General features: G+C 36.8%; 1 protein-coding gene across 1 annotated transcript in view; it reads right to left on the reverse strand.

Annotated features, from left to right (window-relative positions):
- Nucleotides 1–7,921: 7,921 nt before the first annotated feature.
- LOC145679893 (uncharacterized) overlaps nucleotides 7,922–17,560 on the reverse strand; it is a 53,039-nt gene continuing 43,400 nt past the window's right edge. The window contains exon 3 of the mRNA XM_081750409.1: nucleotides 7,922–8,155. The gene's annotated coding sequence lies outside the window, so the exon portion shown is untranslated. The remainder of the gene's footprint in view (nucleotides 8,156–17,560) is intronic.

Genomic DNA, 17,560 nt, shown 5'->3' on the forward strand with positions numbered 1-17,560 from the left:
ATGATTACGCAATATTATAATAACCGCATTTTTCTGAAACGCCAATGATAGATCGAGTTCAAACCGAAAAACCTGTGAAGGTATTATCCTTTCTAGTCTCGTTATCAGGTTATTGATGCACTACAAGAACTGCGTGACACTTCCACTGAATCACTTAGTACCCGAGTAAATGCGGGACTTCTTCTTTCAAACACCCATCATTTAGCGAAACTGTCTTGCTTTATTTCTGATCTGAAGATCGGCAATATATTGATCGAATTCAAATATTCTGCAATCTAAGAATAAGATTTCCCATCATGATCTTACTCACTTAAAGAGTATAGTGAGTACAATTGATACTTGGAGACTCAATCTTCCTGAGCACATCACACATGCAGAAAAATAAGAATCAGATACTGGAACGTAAAAGTGGAAGTAAGGTGTGAAGAAAGTGCATGCCTAGAGAAGAGACAAGTGATAAATCTTTAACTGCATAAGCCGAAATGAAGTGTTCTAACAATGAAGTTCTTGATAAAATGAGACAACAAATATGTGGCTTTTTTGTCAGATGCGAGACCTAAATGATAGATAGATTTGGATTCCTCTGTTCTGTTGCCAACTGACGTTCAACAAAAATAAGATGAAAGTCCAAAAAGCGTAAAAACATGTTATTCTTATTTGGCATTATTGTATCCTAATGACTCTGACAGTGTGAAATCATATCTGGATTATAAGGACGTCATTCGTTCACTAAGATGCACACATGAAGCTAAAGAACAGCTGAACTTTTCGCCACAACGCATTCTGAAGTACATGTCGGTCATGTGGCTTGAAGTCTATAAGAATTTGGCAACTGCACCTCAAATTTTCCTTGCCCTGTCTTTTCGTTTCGCATTATGTGAAAAGTATTTCAGCAAGATAAACTCGTACGTGTGTCCCACTATGAGCTAGAAAAGACAAATCTCACATTGGATGTTGAGGATATATTTGAACCTTTCACAGCCAGTGGTGGCTAACGAGATAGTAGTACGATGGTTGGAAATATCATATCGTGTAACAGTATAATACTGAGAAGTCGTTTATGTAGATCAGCGTTTCCCAACCTTTTCCAACTTGCGGCACACTACGGGTGTTACCTGGATTCTCGCGGCACACTTATAGATATTATTATTTGTAAATATAAAACACAGTGGTATTTTTTCTGTGATTATTGATCTCCTCCCAGAGAAGAAAGCTCTTTCACTGTTTTCCCCCTTGGTAAATCATTATGCTTATTTTTCATTCTAATTTAAAAATAGAAAACAATTGCAATGAAATATTGGACTCAGGTTTTTTTTTTTTTTTTTTTTTTTTTTGTTTTAGAAAACTGTATCCGACCTTTTACTAAGAAGGAAGATCACTAAATAACGAACGAACAAACAAATCTCTTTTAATTTTAAAACACAAAAGTAGGTAATTTGACGAAAGGATTGAATGACATTTTAACTTTTCAAGCTACGAAATAGTCTGCGACAATAAAGAAGCAATAATGGTCATAACAATGATAAAAAATATTTTTTCAACATTAGAAATGTACAGAACAGTAAGCCGGTAGGAAACTTAAAATTGTAGATTCATAGTAGAGGTTCATAGTAATGTGAAATACAAATATACATTTTTCCCTACGTTTTGCAATTTGATTGCTATAAAATTAATAATTTTGTTTCGATTCCTCGCAGCACACCAGCGGTCCATTCACGCCACACCAGTGTGCCGAGACACACCGGTTGGGAAACGCTGATGTAGTTGATGCTTATAGCACACAAACTTCATTAAAAAATAGAAAATAGAAAAAAATAAAATTTCACTCAAGAACAAGCTAGCAAGGTAGCAGTACGATATTTGGATATATATCATTAAACAATAGATACTAAGGAGTCACTTATGTGGATCATATTACAAATAAGCCGCATAAAAATATAATATACATACGCCCATATATGTTAGAAAAAGGTATAAAATATACATAATAAATGCCCGTCATACACAATATACACAATCTAACTACTAACCTAAAACCAGAGTGATGGGCGGTAACGACGGATGTGGCAAATAGACGTAGTTGAGCTCAAATTGCTTTCGCAAGCTTACATCTACGAATAACAAATGTTTCGGGCCATAGTACAGTTTACGCCGCCTCTGTACAAGACAACTAAACAGATCCCAGCGTTTCAGAGTAGTACTCTTTATATGTTAAAATATTTATGACGCGGTGGCTCAGTGGTAGAGCGTTCACCTCTGGTGCTTGGGGTCCCGGGTTCAATCCCAGCCCCCGCCAAGTGAACTTTGTCGTGGACAAATAAAGTGTGCGTGGGTTTTCTCGGGGTTCTCCCGTTTCCTCAAACTTCCTCCATTCCACCATTTCAATCATTACTCATCACCACCGTCTCCTTTAGCCTAACCGGCATAACCGTGGGACGTAAAACTCAAAGATTTAATTTTTTTTTTTAATTTAGGAACAACAGATTATGCAACATCCAATAAAATTCTGAAGTTTAGAAAAAATCTGCATTAATCACACCGATTACAGTTCTATAAGTCGCCAATCTGTAGAACATCGTGAGTAAAATATTACTTAGACCTAATTTCTGTTATTTTAATGAGTCCAGTTATCATTCAGTTCATCTTCTCGCACTCAAGCAGATCAGTAGCCAATAGGAAAACCGTAACTAACGTGATTAACAGTCTCAACTTTAGGTTTGTATACAAATACATCTCTAAAAGCTATAGAAAGTATTGTTAGATGACTGGTATTTTGTCTTTGACATCCATAGCAACTCATCCTGTAGTTGACACTTTTACTTTTGATCTTGTATCATTTAGTCGACGAAGGTCCCGGGGTTGCTCTCTTTCCTTAGGCTGCGTAAAAGCTAAAACCTCTGCAATTCTATATAACTGGTTTTGATTCAGTAGTATATAGGTTTATATTCTTTCCAATCATTGGGAGGTACACTACGTATTTTGTGATTGAACTTTATTATCAGACAAGCAAATTTCGAGAGTTGCCATCATGGTCACTACTATACAGCGCAGACTCCGATTCTAGTTAGCATGAACCTGGAAAGTCCGAGGTTGAATATGTGTTAAAGTAGCTGTAAGTCAGACAGTAAAGGATTCTTTTGGTTGGTTGGTTAAGTAGAGGTTAACGTTCTTTTCAACAGCGACTCTATATGAGATGTGCTAGTAGCTTAGTGTAGGATCCAAGCCAGATTATTTCCCAGGGGGAGCTGAATCCAGATCTTCCTCAGAAAAACCACGTAAGTTAAACACATATCTACGAGAAAGCTTGCAAATGAAGATTTGTTTCTAACGTTAGAGTCTACGTAAGCTGATTATAGTGGTTATACAGGAACACTCACACTGTATATTGATGCCAGCATGATGGAAGTAGAAATGTAGAGTCGCTAATAGGACAAGCCTTTTTACAGTATTAGATTTTTTCTGTAATTAAACAATAAATTTTATACTCTAGCAATACTGCACATACATGTAGCAGTGTCGTCTATGGCCAGTGGCGTCAGTGACCTGTCGCTTCTGTGATCAACCCTTAACTTTCTTTGCAATGTGGATCCTATGATTGATCTCTCATACAAACGTGACTGTAATGACGGTTGGTATCTTTGACTAGGAAATTATATGATTAGCAACATGTGTGCCCAGTGGCTCAAATATGATCGGTTTCTTTCTTTACTTTTTCCTTTTTATCTGTTTTTTGTCATGAGGGGTCTGTGACCAACGGCAACATTTCATATCAAACCTCGTCAAGTGCTGCGTAAAGCAATGCAATGAAACGCAGCGCAAAGAAAGCCACGAGCCATTATGCCTGCTTTGACGATTATTGCAAACTAAACGGCAAATTTTGCGTTGCGTAGACACAAATTACTATTAAATGGGGCCCCAAGATTCGGTCATATTATCAGTTATACATACTTTCTATTCCTCTAAGACTTTTTGGTTCTAGTAAGCGGCTCGGCTTATTCTTTGTGGTTTTTATCGAGTTAAATCTCCTATACAGACCCAACCAACCTACCCAGCATCATGAAGAAATAGAGTTTCTAATTTCAGCAGCAAGAGGGCATCAATCTAAAGTAGTACTGGCATGTTGTGATAGGAATATGCGAGTAAATATAAAATCTTACACAAGATAGATAATTCCTGATAATTATAGGTCACGAACACATTTCTAATTGGAGATTTAACAACTTTACTTAATGTTATTAGAAAATAAATTGATAATATCGAGTTGACCGCACCGCATTTCTTACAGTGTTGTTAATAATGTTTTTAGATATCTTATACAGTACGTATATTTTACCAAAATTCCTCAACAAACTGCTGAAGTACACTTCAAGATATCTAAATTTATCCTAAAAATTTACCATCGTTTGGTTTCCCGTTCTTCAAAACTGTATTCTGCCAAAACTTTATTATTCATGCTTATTAGCAACTGCAATTTTGGAATGTGTTACATTGCTATCTAAATCTATTTTCATATTAGTCAAAGCCCATTTTACACTTACAAAGCATTCCTGATGAGTTTGAGATAGGGAAAGGTCGTCTGGTATCGGACACCTTAGCTTTTGTTTAGTTTGTCAGGCTGAAAAATAGCTGTATCCAATTACTTAACGCACAACATGATACCTTGGTATCTTATACACATGTTAAAATCGACTTGACAGGTAAAAGCTAATAATATTCATTTTTGTAAAACATCAAAGGTAACACAAATTAGCGTCCTTAAAAAATGGAGGGTGGTATCGGTCAAACACAAAACTATAGATAATCGGTCTTTTGAGGTAATTTAATAACGGAACAAGTTACAATTGCTAGCTGTTTACTTACAGGAGTTCTTACACACAAAATACAGTTTTATTAGGCTATTAAATACAGCCTAAAATAAAAGTAAAAAATTGATTTGAAACTTCTTAGTCTCATCTCCACTTATTTTTTATTCTGCCATAAATCACAATCATAAAATTGTCTTTAGCATTGGCATATTGTTCATGGGCCCTGTCTTTACAGGTGTTGCACTATATAAAATATTCATCAAAAGACTCCCCGCAGATTATGTTTTTCAGCAGGTTTGTAAGTTAGTTTTAAAAATTCTGGTTTGCTTAGTGGCATTAATTGACTATTCAAAGCCTTTACATGATTGTATAGTATTTCCTCTTGGTCACGATCAAACGTTCTACTGCCTTTGTTATCCGAGCAGCAAGGCCGAGTTACCTCTTTTCCTTCAACAGATTTTTGACACGATCTCCTAATGTACTTTTAGGAACACCATACCGAACATTGGCTCCACGTACTGCCATTTCTTTAGAAATAACTTTGTCCATGGCCAACCTTATATTTTTTTCATCACAATTGCCATGTATTTTCCCCATGGTTTTCTGAAAAAGCCAGAAACCATTTAAAACCGCCAAGTTTATTTACCAGTGCAATGTCCGATACCACCCGATTCCAGTTTGTCCGATACCAGCGGGACGTCTTGCACGTATGAAAAGCTATCTACCGGCTTGGAACAACACGATTGCAACTATATGTCTAAATTACAATATATACATCCTAATAAATGTTGTGATAGCAATAATATATTAATTCACTTATTTTGTAATACGTTACAGCCACACAATTCTGTCTCCGTGCACCTGATCACTCGCAAAATTACAAAAACCTTGAAACACGACATACACCGTTCATCGGAAAAATCCACTATGGCGTGGGTTTGGCTAATTCATTCCGATCAACTCACAGTATGCTGGTGCCGCCTTAAACGGGAAATAACGAAAACTGCTATTGTCCGATACCGCCCGCTGTCCGATACCAGATGACCTTCCCCTATCTACTATTGAATAAGGTGGAATGTTTATAGCTGGAGAATCTTCTGACCACCAAGGGGCGCCCGTGTTGTGGATTCCAAGGGGGGCAAGTATAAACGACGTTCCAAATATAGTTTAAAATTTTGCTGTAATTAATGTAAAAATTCTATTGGGTTTTCGATATTCTAAAGTACAATTTCCTTTAGGGGGCAAGCGCCCCACCTTGCCCCTCCCCCTGATGGGCGCACTTGTGCCCACCCGAAGAAAAAATTGAAACAAAGCTGCTTTTTACTAACGATCTCCCTTTTTACCTTGTTTATTATACTACTATACAACATCTGAAGAAATACGTAATTTGATTTCATTCTTGAAATCGTGTTTATTTTTAAAATGAGCGGATGGTTATTTTAAATTCAGTGAAGGATTATATGAAGACAGCACCAAATCATAATGATATTAACAATATTCCGCGGGTCTCGACTTAATCGTTTCCAGTTGTTCAAGTAAACATCTGAATATAAAACGTGGTTGTGAAAGTCTGAAAGTGATCCACAAGATGGACGACCGAAATCTGCACGACCCCCTCGGAAGAGTAATAGTTTTCTCGCGCGCTACTCTAGCCAGTTGTTTTACGCGCTATCCTAGTCAGTTGTTTTAAGTTGGTCCAAAAGTCTATATCATTTAGTACAAGGGGAAAAAACGAGCCTTATATCATGGAGTACAAGGGCAACAAAACGAGCCCTGCGGGGCTTCTAACCCGTTCCTACTACTACTACTACCACTTATCTGAACAAAAGTAAGTAAATCACATTTTTGATTATTATTTTCGTATTATTTTAATTTAAAAAGTGTTATAAAAATGTAAAAAAAAATGTTAAAAAACTTTCCTCGGTCCGGGTTTGAACTCACGCCAAAAGAGATTTCCGTTACTAGTATAGTGCGCTAGCCCACTCGGCCACGAGGACCGACAACATTAGTCGCTGCTATTCTACTATTCTGCTATTCTGCTATTTGAATGCAACATGGCAAGTTATAGATAACGCCAACCAATCAGAAGTGTGTTTTCCGTTCCTACTTCCGGGAGCATTACTCTCCTGAGCTAGTCCTATATCTGCTACTATGTCAGGCATTCAAAAATTGCACAATATGGTACTTGAGAATCACCAATTGAAGGTAAGTAATATTGCACATATTGTATATTTCAGATGAACGAGAATTTAATATAATTACCGAAGAATTGTGCAAAAAGAAAGTGTCTACTAGATGGGTGCCACGACTGCTAATATTTGCCAATGCAATACATTACAATTCAAACCAGTAAGGGAAAGTTAGTCCATTAATAAAATTACAACTTATTTTATCCTCAAATTATAGCTATCAATTAAACGTTGTATTTGCTACATTCAAAAGACGGAATAGCAGTTAAAGCAGTGAACACTTCTAGAAAGAAGGCCATTTACTGTATGTGAAGTCTGCGAGAGAAACCGTGTGTTTAGTTTTCAGTCTGCTGAATGGCAAAAGTCCAATAGCAATCATTTTCTTTGATTTTCTTGCATGTGGTAAAAGAATCAGAACTAAGTAATGTGCTAAAGTTCTTACATGACCAAAAATATGTCATATTTGTTAAATCAGAAACTCATTACACCAATTATGCGTCACTGGAATGGCCAAAACAAATTATCTGGAGCAAGGTTTGACCAACATTTCCCATATTCATCAGATTATGTTAAATCAGACGTAACCATTTCCGGAAGCTGAAAAATGTATATACTTCAATTTTATTCAATCCATGAGCTGATGAGTTAATATTTTACAAACATGGAGGAATCTTGCTTCTGTAATACTACAAAAGCTTTGCTCATGCTGGACAAAGTGTGCCTATGTCAACGAAATTCGGTGAAAAATAAACACAATTTTCAAAGAGGTAAGTCGTTGTTTTGTACGTCACTCGTAGAACTTCTCAATGAAGCCTTTCATATGAAAATATAGATCAATATTACTACCCATCTGCTTGACAGTATTACAAAGACAAGTACCGTTTAAAATAAAATTGAATAAAACGAACCTGAATAGTACACTTGCATTTAATATTTATATTTACAAAGAAATACAATTAATCATATTTTATTCTGCTACAATTTTATGTTCACATTAATTTCATCTTAGTGGCTTTGGAAAATTAAAACGTCATAGTCTGATTATGTTTCTCAAGAGGCCATGAGAGGTTAGGGATTTTGACTTTTTCCTTTCTACTTTGAGTCCACATCACTACTTCACATTGATGGCGCTCCAAATCAGCAGTCATGTTTGAGATTCATCTAAAACAATAAAATATAAAAATATATATAATATCATATAACTTCATCGGTCTCAGAATAGTTTTTAGATATTTATTTTTGACAGCTATTTACACAGGTTCGCAGCCAGTCACAGAAGTTTATTGGATTATACGTAAGGAAGGACGCAAATTGTAAATAAACCGTTCTACATAAACAATTATTCAGAATTTGTATGTGTGGCAATCATACAGTCTCATTATATCTTTTCACTGTACGTCCCCACTACGATGATGATAATAATATATTTCAGAAACATTAACTAACCTACTAAACATATGAAATGCACGAAAACTAACACTCCTATTGGATGGCTTAGAGGTTACCTATAAAGGTAGCCAAGAAAGTTCTGTCGCTTTTTGTGGAGGTCTGTGTTCAATTTGCCCTCAATTTGCCCTGTGTTCAATTTGCCTCAGTTGAATGCGCATGCAGATAAGGCGAATGTCAGTTGTTAGTGTTGGTATATCCAACATACTACCTGGTTGTGGCAGGTCAGTTACACCGTGAACTTGCGTAAGAACAAAGTGAGCATAGGACCTCCACAAAGCGTCATAAGGGTGTGTATGTTGTACGAGTTCAAACTGGGGCCAAACGCCGCTGCAGCGAGGCGAAAGATATGCCAGGCCTTCGGTTAGGGTTGCCATGACTACGCAGAAAGTGCTGCGATGGTTTAAAAAGTTTAAGGACAATAACGAAAAACTCGAAAGCGTACCATGTGCCGTAAGACCAAAACATATACAAAATGAAGATTAGCATTCAGCAATTGAGGCGAACAGTGGCCAGGCATGTGAGGAAGTGAAACTTCAATTCAGTGTGAGTGCAGAAACAATTCGGCCGCACCTCCATCAACTTAGGAAGCACTACAAGTTGGGTCGATGGGTCCCACATTTTAACTCCGGACCAGACGGCAACGCGAGCAGACATATGTGTGTCTGCTGTCTCGTCAGAGGAAGGAGAAGTTTCTGGATAGAGTGTTGACATGTGATCAGTAGAGGTTCCTGTACGAAGGTCCACAGCGCCGTCATCGTTGGTTAACATCCCATAAACCGGTTCCAAAACAGCCGAAACCACACTGCACCAGAAGGAGGTCCTCCTTTGTCTTTGGTGTACTGCTCGCGGCATCGTGCATCGGTAACTACTACGAAATGCTCAAAGTATCAACGTAACTGTGTACTGTCAACAGTTGAGTCGTGTTAAAAAAAAAAAACTCAAACTCTGGAACTAGCACTCCCAAATCGCAAAGGGGTCCTCCTGTTACAGATCAACGCTAAGCCCCGCGTGGTTAGAATGGCAAGGGACACCATTGGATGGGAAAGACTATTGCATTCGCCATACTCCCCGGACATTGCATCGTCCAATTATCACATGTTGAATTCCTTGGACAGTCACCTTAGAGGAGGCCAGTTCAAATTCCTAGTAGAAGTGCAAGATGCACTTGATACCTTCTTCAATTCGTGGTCTAGCAAGTTCTAGCGCGATGGAATCCATGGCCTTCCAGAACGTTGGAAGAAGGTCATCAATGCTGATGGGGACTAATTTTGATCTTCCAGGTACGCCTTAGGTGACATATCAATGTTCGAATATGGTGGATGACAAAAAGACAGAACTTTCTTTGTTACCTTTACGTTTATTGAAGAATGTTGTATATTGCTCAGCAGTTTAGTTGTGTAATGAAAGTTTTCTATTTTTTATGAATCAATTAGATTTCTCTTTTACCACATTTCCTTCCGCACCAAATATTGAACAGTTTTTTCTTAACTTTGGATAAGGCAAGTGTCCGGATTTTTGATAATAATTTTGTTAATATAGTAATTATAAGGTGCAGAAAAATAGATTAGAGTAAGTAAACATAATACTCTTTCCTATTTAAAAGTACTTAGATGATAATATCGGAGAAATGTATTAAAATGTTGTATAAAGACGATTACCCACGATAAAAATATTCTACTTTCATTGGCAATTCTGAATAACGTATCTAATCGTTATTATATTCCGATACGTTGCTGGCTACATTGGTGTCTGTAGTTGATAGCAGTTGAGTTGAGAACGATCTGTGGAACGTTGAAGGTAAAAGTGACAACCTTCGCGGAGGTATTCACTTGTTGTCCTTCCGTCACCCGTTATATGTACTCAACAATAGTGAAATAAACTAACTAACTAACTAACTCTATGGCCTATGGAACCCGGAGATTCAATGCCGCGTTCACAAAAGCTCTCCACTGACTTCTATCCTTAGCTAATTGCATCCAGTTTCTACTTTGTATTCCAATCTCTGCGAGATCCATCTTAATATTTCCTCCCATCTGCGCCTAGGTCTTCCTAATGGTCGTTTGCCGATTGGTCTTCCAGCAACAATAGTGAATTGGTAAAAATAATTGGGCTACCGTCATAAAGCAAGTGTGATTTTCATCATTTAACGATGTCCTCACAGGTTTCTTTGATATGTGGTCGGCGGGAACTAATGAAAAGAACACCGTCCTAATCGCCGAATCTCCAATACAGTGTGCACCATTAACAGAGCAGGCAAATCCTGTAACGAAGATAAGTTGGGCAACAGGATAAATACCTCGAAAAGCACAGTATCCAACGTCATACAGAAGAACCTCACAGTGATAAGACATCATAAACTGTGTGGACACCCCTCACAGAGTGCCACATCCAGGAAAGGTTCACAAGTACAGAAAATTTTATGAAGCATTCCACGCATGGTACAAGTGAAAATAGATGTGTATCGTGGATGATGGATGGCTTTACCTAGATGAGCGCAACATAGTTTGACACATGTGTGGTGAAAGAGATCACAAGAGTCGTTCTGACTTCGTGTTTCAGTGCAAGGAAAAGTTTTAGAAGCTATTTATGGTAATCACGGGATATTGCAGTAGGGGAATGCAATACTCCTCCAAGTGCCTTCCAACGCGGATGAAACTCACTTCTAGAGAATAAAGATGAACGTCTGTATGACACACACTTTCTCAAAGTACGGTGACGAGGCGACAAAGTTCTGGATCCACACAGAAAAGACCATACGCTCGATCATTTCAGACATTCTACGCAACTCTGAAGACAAAAATTCGAGTAGTGCCGTTTTCGTCCATTCTTATGAAATCCTCGGACGCCTCAGCAATGGTTTACTTTTAAATTTTGACTTCTCAAACGGTACTTCCTTGGTGCCGTCACTGTACCTTGCAGGGTATTGCTAAAGAGATGTGGCGAGACATTCTCCTTCTGAACAGAAGTTTGCTACATTGAAATTAACAATATCATAGATCATTCAAATTCATAGCTGTCACATCAAAAGCAATCGATGGTGGTGAAAAAAGGTTTGTTAGCCAGGTAAGTGATTCAAAGTCGACTATTTTTAACATGGCTAACCTTCAAATAGGAACAGTTCTTGACAAAACGAACTTACCTTCGCACTAAATTTTTTCGCTTTCATTTCGTAAAGGAAAACAAACTATTCTACAGTTATTACTAAAACATTTCTTTATAAAATATAATCAAAATCATGATAGGTATTTTTCAAAACCTTCAAAGATAAATTTCTTCCAAAAATAAAGAACTTTTTGTTAATTTTCACTAAGAACGTCACGAGCCATCTTAAGTGTTTACTATTATGTTTATTTATGAAATGTGCACAAAATGGTCCGACCAGATCTCAATAATACCTTCTGATGAACTAACCCAAGATAGATTGTGCCCTGTGAGTTTTCAACAATAAATAGTTCCAGGAAAATATGAAAAATAAAATGAAATCTTTGAGTTTTACTTCCCATGGTTATGCCATGGTTAGGCTACAGGAGAATATGATGATGAGAGATGAATGAAATTGTGGAATGAAGAAAGTGGGAGGAAACGGGAGAACCCCGAGAAAACTCACGCACACGGTGTTTGTCCACCACAAAGTTCACTTGGTGGGAGCAGAATTTGAACCACCACCAGAGACCCTAAGCACCAGATTGAAAGCTCTACCACTGAGCCACCGTCCAGGAAAATATTATAGGGTTCTTAATATTTATTTATAGAAAATATGAATAATATCAGCAGAACAGTTTCTGAGAAAATCGTCTGAATTAAACATATCGAAAAGAGGCGGACCTTTTGACACCTTGTGACTTTCTCAGAAGAAATTCCTGAAGTCATATTGGAGTGTTGTTAATGAAATAGATATTTGTAAAGTATAAGCACTATTGTCTTAGATGTGTCTAAGAAAAGGGTCCGATAACATATTATCCTCAAATAAGTTACCAATTTTCAATTTTTTCACAGGAGATAAAATTATGCCACATTATAAAGTAACTAATGAAATATTTATTTACAAAATATGAACAAAATCGCGTCTGTGGTTTCGAGAAAATCATTGAGGAAAATCTTCGTAGTAGCAAATAATCCCTTGTGGATCTTTGAATGAGAAAACCCTTACATCAAATTGTAGTTTTAATGATAAAATTTATATTTATGAAAGATAACAAAATTGGCTGAGATGTTTCAGAAAACATGTTCAACAAATCGTATCCCAAAAAGTAACTCCTACCCCTTGTGAGGCTTTTTAGGAGAAATGACCAGTGATAAGGCTTATATCATGTATTTGCCTCATATATTTATGAACTATAAGCAAAATTGTCTGAGTCATTTTGACACTATCGTTGCAATAACAATTTAATTCAAGAAGAAACTATCCCTATCGTCTTTTAAATTTAAAGAAAAACGATTTATTCCTTTTATATGGGTCTTAATGATATATTTGCTTAAGGAATATCCACGAAATTCGTTAAGTGCTGTTTTTGAGGAAACAGAGGATTGTCATTTCACCTTTCAGTAAAGTAACTTTATTTTTGGGAGTAGGAAGAAAATTCAAAAAAACATTACTTGTAGAGAATATTATTAAAAATTTAAAATTCGGTCTGAATATGTTAAACAGTATCGTTATAAGGCTAGTGTATAAACATCAGTGCAAACAAATGACAGATAAACAGGCATATATATTTTTTTTAAGAAAACTTTTCAAGTACATATGAGTCTTGAAACGTTTAAACTGAAAACTTGAATTCGATTCTTTGAACAATCACCGTATCTTCACTTCTATCAGCGCTAGAATAATCGTATTAGATTCGAGTTAGTAAAATATCTGAACCCCGTGCGTAATTTATAAAGGCGAAAAATTGAAAACTAAAATACCTGATTAATGAAAATAATTGTCATCTGCAACCAAATACTTGCGCCATCGTTCAGCAGACGAATGAATTCATGGCGGAACAAGTCTGAAGTCTGCACAACTTCAAAAGTTCTCAACTGTGAGTTGCACACCTCAATCATCAGGGAAGGAATTCCGTCCCAAGAAGGGCTCCAGTTGCCAGAAGAGTTGGTAGTCGATGAGAGAAGCTTGAGTTGAGTCGAGTTGATTTTGAGTTTAACATCCCTTTCAGCACCGAGGCTATATGAGGCGGGCTCTACTGATTAATGTGGAATCCGTACATGAGCTCCTGCCGTGAATCAAAAGCGGGTCTCCCCAGGCCCGTATACACGGGGGGCAAGAGGGGGCCGCCCCCCCCCCTAAATTTTGGCTGGCCCTCATAAAATTTCACGGTAGGCTTGCAAATTAACTATAATATGGTGATGAAGTATAATATGATTGGGTCGCCCCCCTAACTTCTACCGCCCTCCCTAAATTTTTGGGCTGGCTACGGGCCTGGGTCTCAGTAGTAGGCCCCCGCGTTCGCCCGAATGATTCATCCTCACTCTCTTTTATGACCGGGGTGAAAGGTCAATGACCTGGCCCGGGGTCAATGACCTAGGGGTACCTAGGACCACTCCCTCTAAATTTTGGCAGGGGTACCATGGCCCACCCCCTAAATTTTGGCAGGGGTACGTAGGACCACCCCCCTTAAATTTTGGAAATTGCCAAATCTAAAAATTCGGTATGGTAGCCTAGGACCACAGTATGTACCCCTATCAGTATTGGGTGTCTATGTCGTTTCCTTTTATGAGTAAAAAATTGCCAAAAATTCAAATTTCGGGGTTTTTTGACCTAATTTATCCCCTTTGATGAGGTGTTATTACCTTATATGGTTATATGGGCGTATACAGGGGTCCATTACCTTTCATAAGACATGGGTATATTAATGCACCCCTTGAAAAATTTGGGAGGGGTACCTTGGCCCACCCCTTAAATTTTAGAAATTGCCCAATTTAAACATTTGGTATTATAGTATAGGACCCTAATATGTATTATGATAAATTTGGATGGTCCACCTCGTTCCCTTTTAGGGGTATCAAATTGCCAAAATATAAACGTAAGCAATACGTAGTACCACGTGTTTGGTTTTGACCTAAGTTATCCCCTTGGATGAGGTCCTATTACCTTATATGTTTATATGAGCGTATACAGGAGTCTATTACCTTTCATAAGACATGGGTATATTGGTGCACCCCTTTAAAAATTTGGGAGGGGTACCTTGGCCCACCCCTTTATTTTTAGAAATTGCCCAATTTAAACATTTGGTATAATAGTATAGAACCCTAGTATGTATCACTATAAATTTGGGTGGTCCACCTTGTTCCCTTTCATGGGTACAAAATTACCAAATTTTAGTACAACCACGTGTTTGGTCTTTTCACCTAATTTATCGCGTTTGATGAGGTGTTATTATCCTATATGGTTATATGGGCGTATACAGGGGTTCATTACCTTTCATAAAACATGGGTATATTGGTGCACCCCTTGAAAAATTTGGGAGGGGTACCTTGGCCCACCCCTTAAATTTTGGAAATTGCCCAATTTAAACATTTGGTATAATAGTATATGACCCTAATATATATTACTATAACCTCGTTCCCTTTTAGGGGTACAAAATTGCCAAATTTTAGTACAACCACGTGTTTGGTCTTTTGGACCAATTTATGCTTTTGGATGAGGTCCTATTACCTTATATGGTTATGTATGGGTGTCTATTCCCTATCATAAGAAATAGGTACATTTGTGCACTCTGGGAGGGGTACCTTGGCCCACGCCTTAAATTTTGGAAATTGCCCAATTTAAACATTTGGTATTATAGTACCGGACCCTAATATGTATTATGATAAATTTGGGTGGTCCACCTCCTTCCCTTTTAGGGGTACAAAATTGTCAAAATATAAACGTAAGCAATACGTTGTACCACGTGTTTGATCTTTTGGCCCAATTTATCCTCTTGGATGAGGTTCTATTACCTTATATGGTTATATGGTTATGTATAGGGGTCTATTCCCTATCATAAGACATAGGTACATTTGTGCACTCCTTTAAAAATTTGGGAGGGGTACTTTGGCCCACCCCTTAAATTTTAGAAATTGCTCATTTTATATATTTGGTATTATAGTACTGGACCCTAACATGTATCATGATAAATTTGGGCGGTCCACCTCGTTTCCTTCTGGGGGTACCAAATTGCCAAATTTTAGTACAACCACGTTTTTTTGGCCCAATTTATCCTCTTGGATGAGGTTCTATTACCTTATATGGTTATATGGTTATGTATAGGGGTCTATTCCCTATCATAAGACATAGGTACATTTGTGCACTCCTTTAAAAATTTGGGAGGGGTACTTTGGCCCACCCCTTAAATTTTAGAAATTGCTCATTTTATATATTTGGTATTATAGTACTGGACCCTAATATGTATCATGATAAATTTGGGCGGTCCACCTCGTTTCCTTCTAGGGGTACAAAATTGCCAAAATATAAACGTAAGCAATACGTTATACCACGTGTTTGGTTTTTGGTCGATTTTATCCCCTTTGATGAGGTCCTATTACCTTATATGGTTATATGGTTATGTATAGGGGTTTATTCCCTATCATAAAACATAGGTACATTTGTGCACTCCTTTTAAAATTTGTGAGGGGTACCTTGGCCCACCCCTTAAATTTTAGAAATTGCTCATTTTATATATTTGGTATTATAGTACTGGACCCTAACATGTATTATGATAAATTTGGGTGTTTCACCTCGTTCCCTTTTAGGGGTACGAAATTGCCAAATTTTAGTACAACCACGTGTTTGTTTTGGCTCAATTTATCCCCTTGGATGAGGTCCTATTACCTTATATGATTATATGGTTATGTATATTGGTCCATTCCCTATTATAAGACATGGGTATATTGATGCACCCTTTAAAAATTTGGGAGGGGTACCTTGGCTCATTCACTCAGTTTTAGAAATTGTTTAATATAAGCATTTGGTATCTTCGTACAGGTCTTCAATATGTACCACTATAAATTTGGATGGTCCACATCGTTCCCTTTCATGGGTAAAGAACTACAAAAAATCAATTTTTCGGAGGTTATTGACCCCTTTGATAAGTATTTAGCACGTTATATGGTTTATTATCTTTATATGTGTATGTGCGCTTTTAAATTTGGGAATTATCAAATAACAAAATTCGGTAAACGTTTTTCTAGGACCCATTGTAAATGTTGGTGTTCCTTTATGGCCAAATATTCAAAATTTAATGGTTATTGACCTATCTTTTGATACGGCTTTATTATTGAATAACTACAGGATTTATTACTTTTTCATAAGACATAGGTGTATTTGTGTACCAATCTTAAATTTTGGGAGAGGTACAATTCTTATTGTCATATTAATAATTGGTAATTGTTCTTAAAATTGGATACTATCTCATTCATTGGATAAATCATTGTCAAATATGAGTATGATCACGTGATCAGTTATTGACCTATGATGGGATTAGGATTCCAGGACTGTGGTACATTTAAACTTTGTAGGATAATTTGAGAATTGTCAAATGAAATTGCGTCATTGGTTTCGATTATTCCAGCCAAATATAAACGTAAGCAATACGATGTACCACGTGATTGACCTTTAGATTGATCAAGATGAGGTAGTGTACAGGGATACATAGCTAACCTTATTGAATCTTATGACTCATAGTCTTAAGGGAATACATGCTACATCACTGGCAAAGTTATTGTTGATGCAATTTGATTGGTTGATCACTATCTTTCGTGCAATCAGATTGGTTGCTGATTTTGAAATCTTTGCTGCATTCAGTTTTAAGTTTTGTTTAACATTTAAAAAAGTTTTTGAAATTTTTGTTTGAAACTTTGGTTTGACATTTTTTCGTTTGATATTTTTAGTTTGAAAATTTTTGTTTCGAAGTTTTTGTTTGAAATTTGTTTTGAAATATTTGTTTCAAAATTTTTTTGTTTGAAACAGGTTTGAAATTTTTTTCGTTTGAAATTTTTAGTTTGAAAAATTTGTTTCAAAAGTTTTGTTTAAAAAAATTGAAATTTTTGTTTCAAAATTTTTTGTTTGAAATTTTTTGGTTTGGAATTTTTGTTTCAAAATTTTTGAAATTTTTGTTTCAAAATTTTTTTGAAATTTCTTGT

Source organism: Thermobia domestica, chromosome 2 (assembly GCF_964235325.1).
Source record: "Thermobia domestica chromosome 2, izTheDome1.hap1.1, whole genome shotgun sequence".
Lineage (NCBI taxonomy): Eukaryota > Metazoa > Arthropoda > Insecta > Zygentoma > Lepismatidae > Thermobia > Thermobia domestica.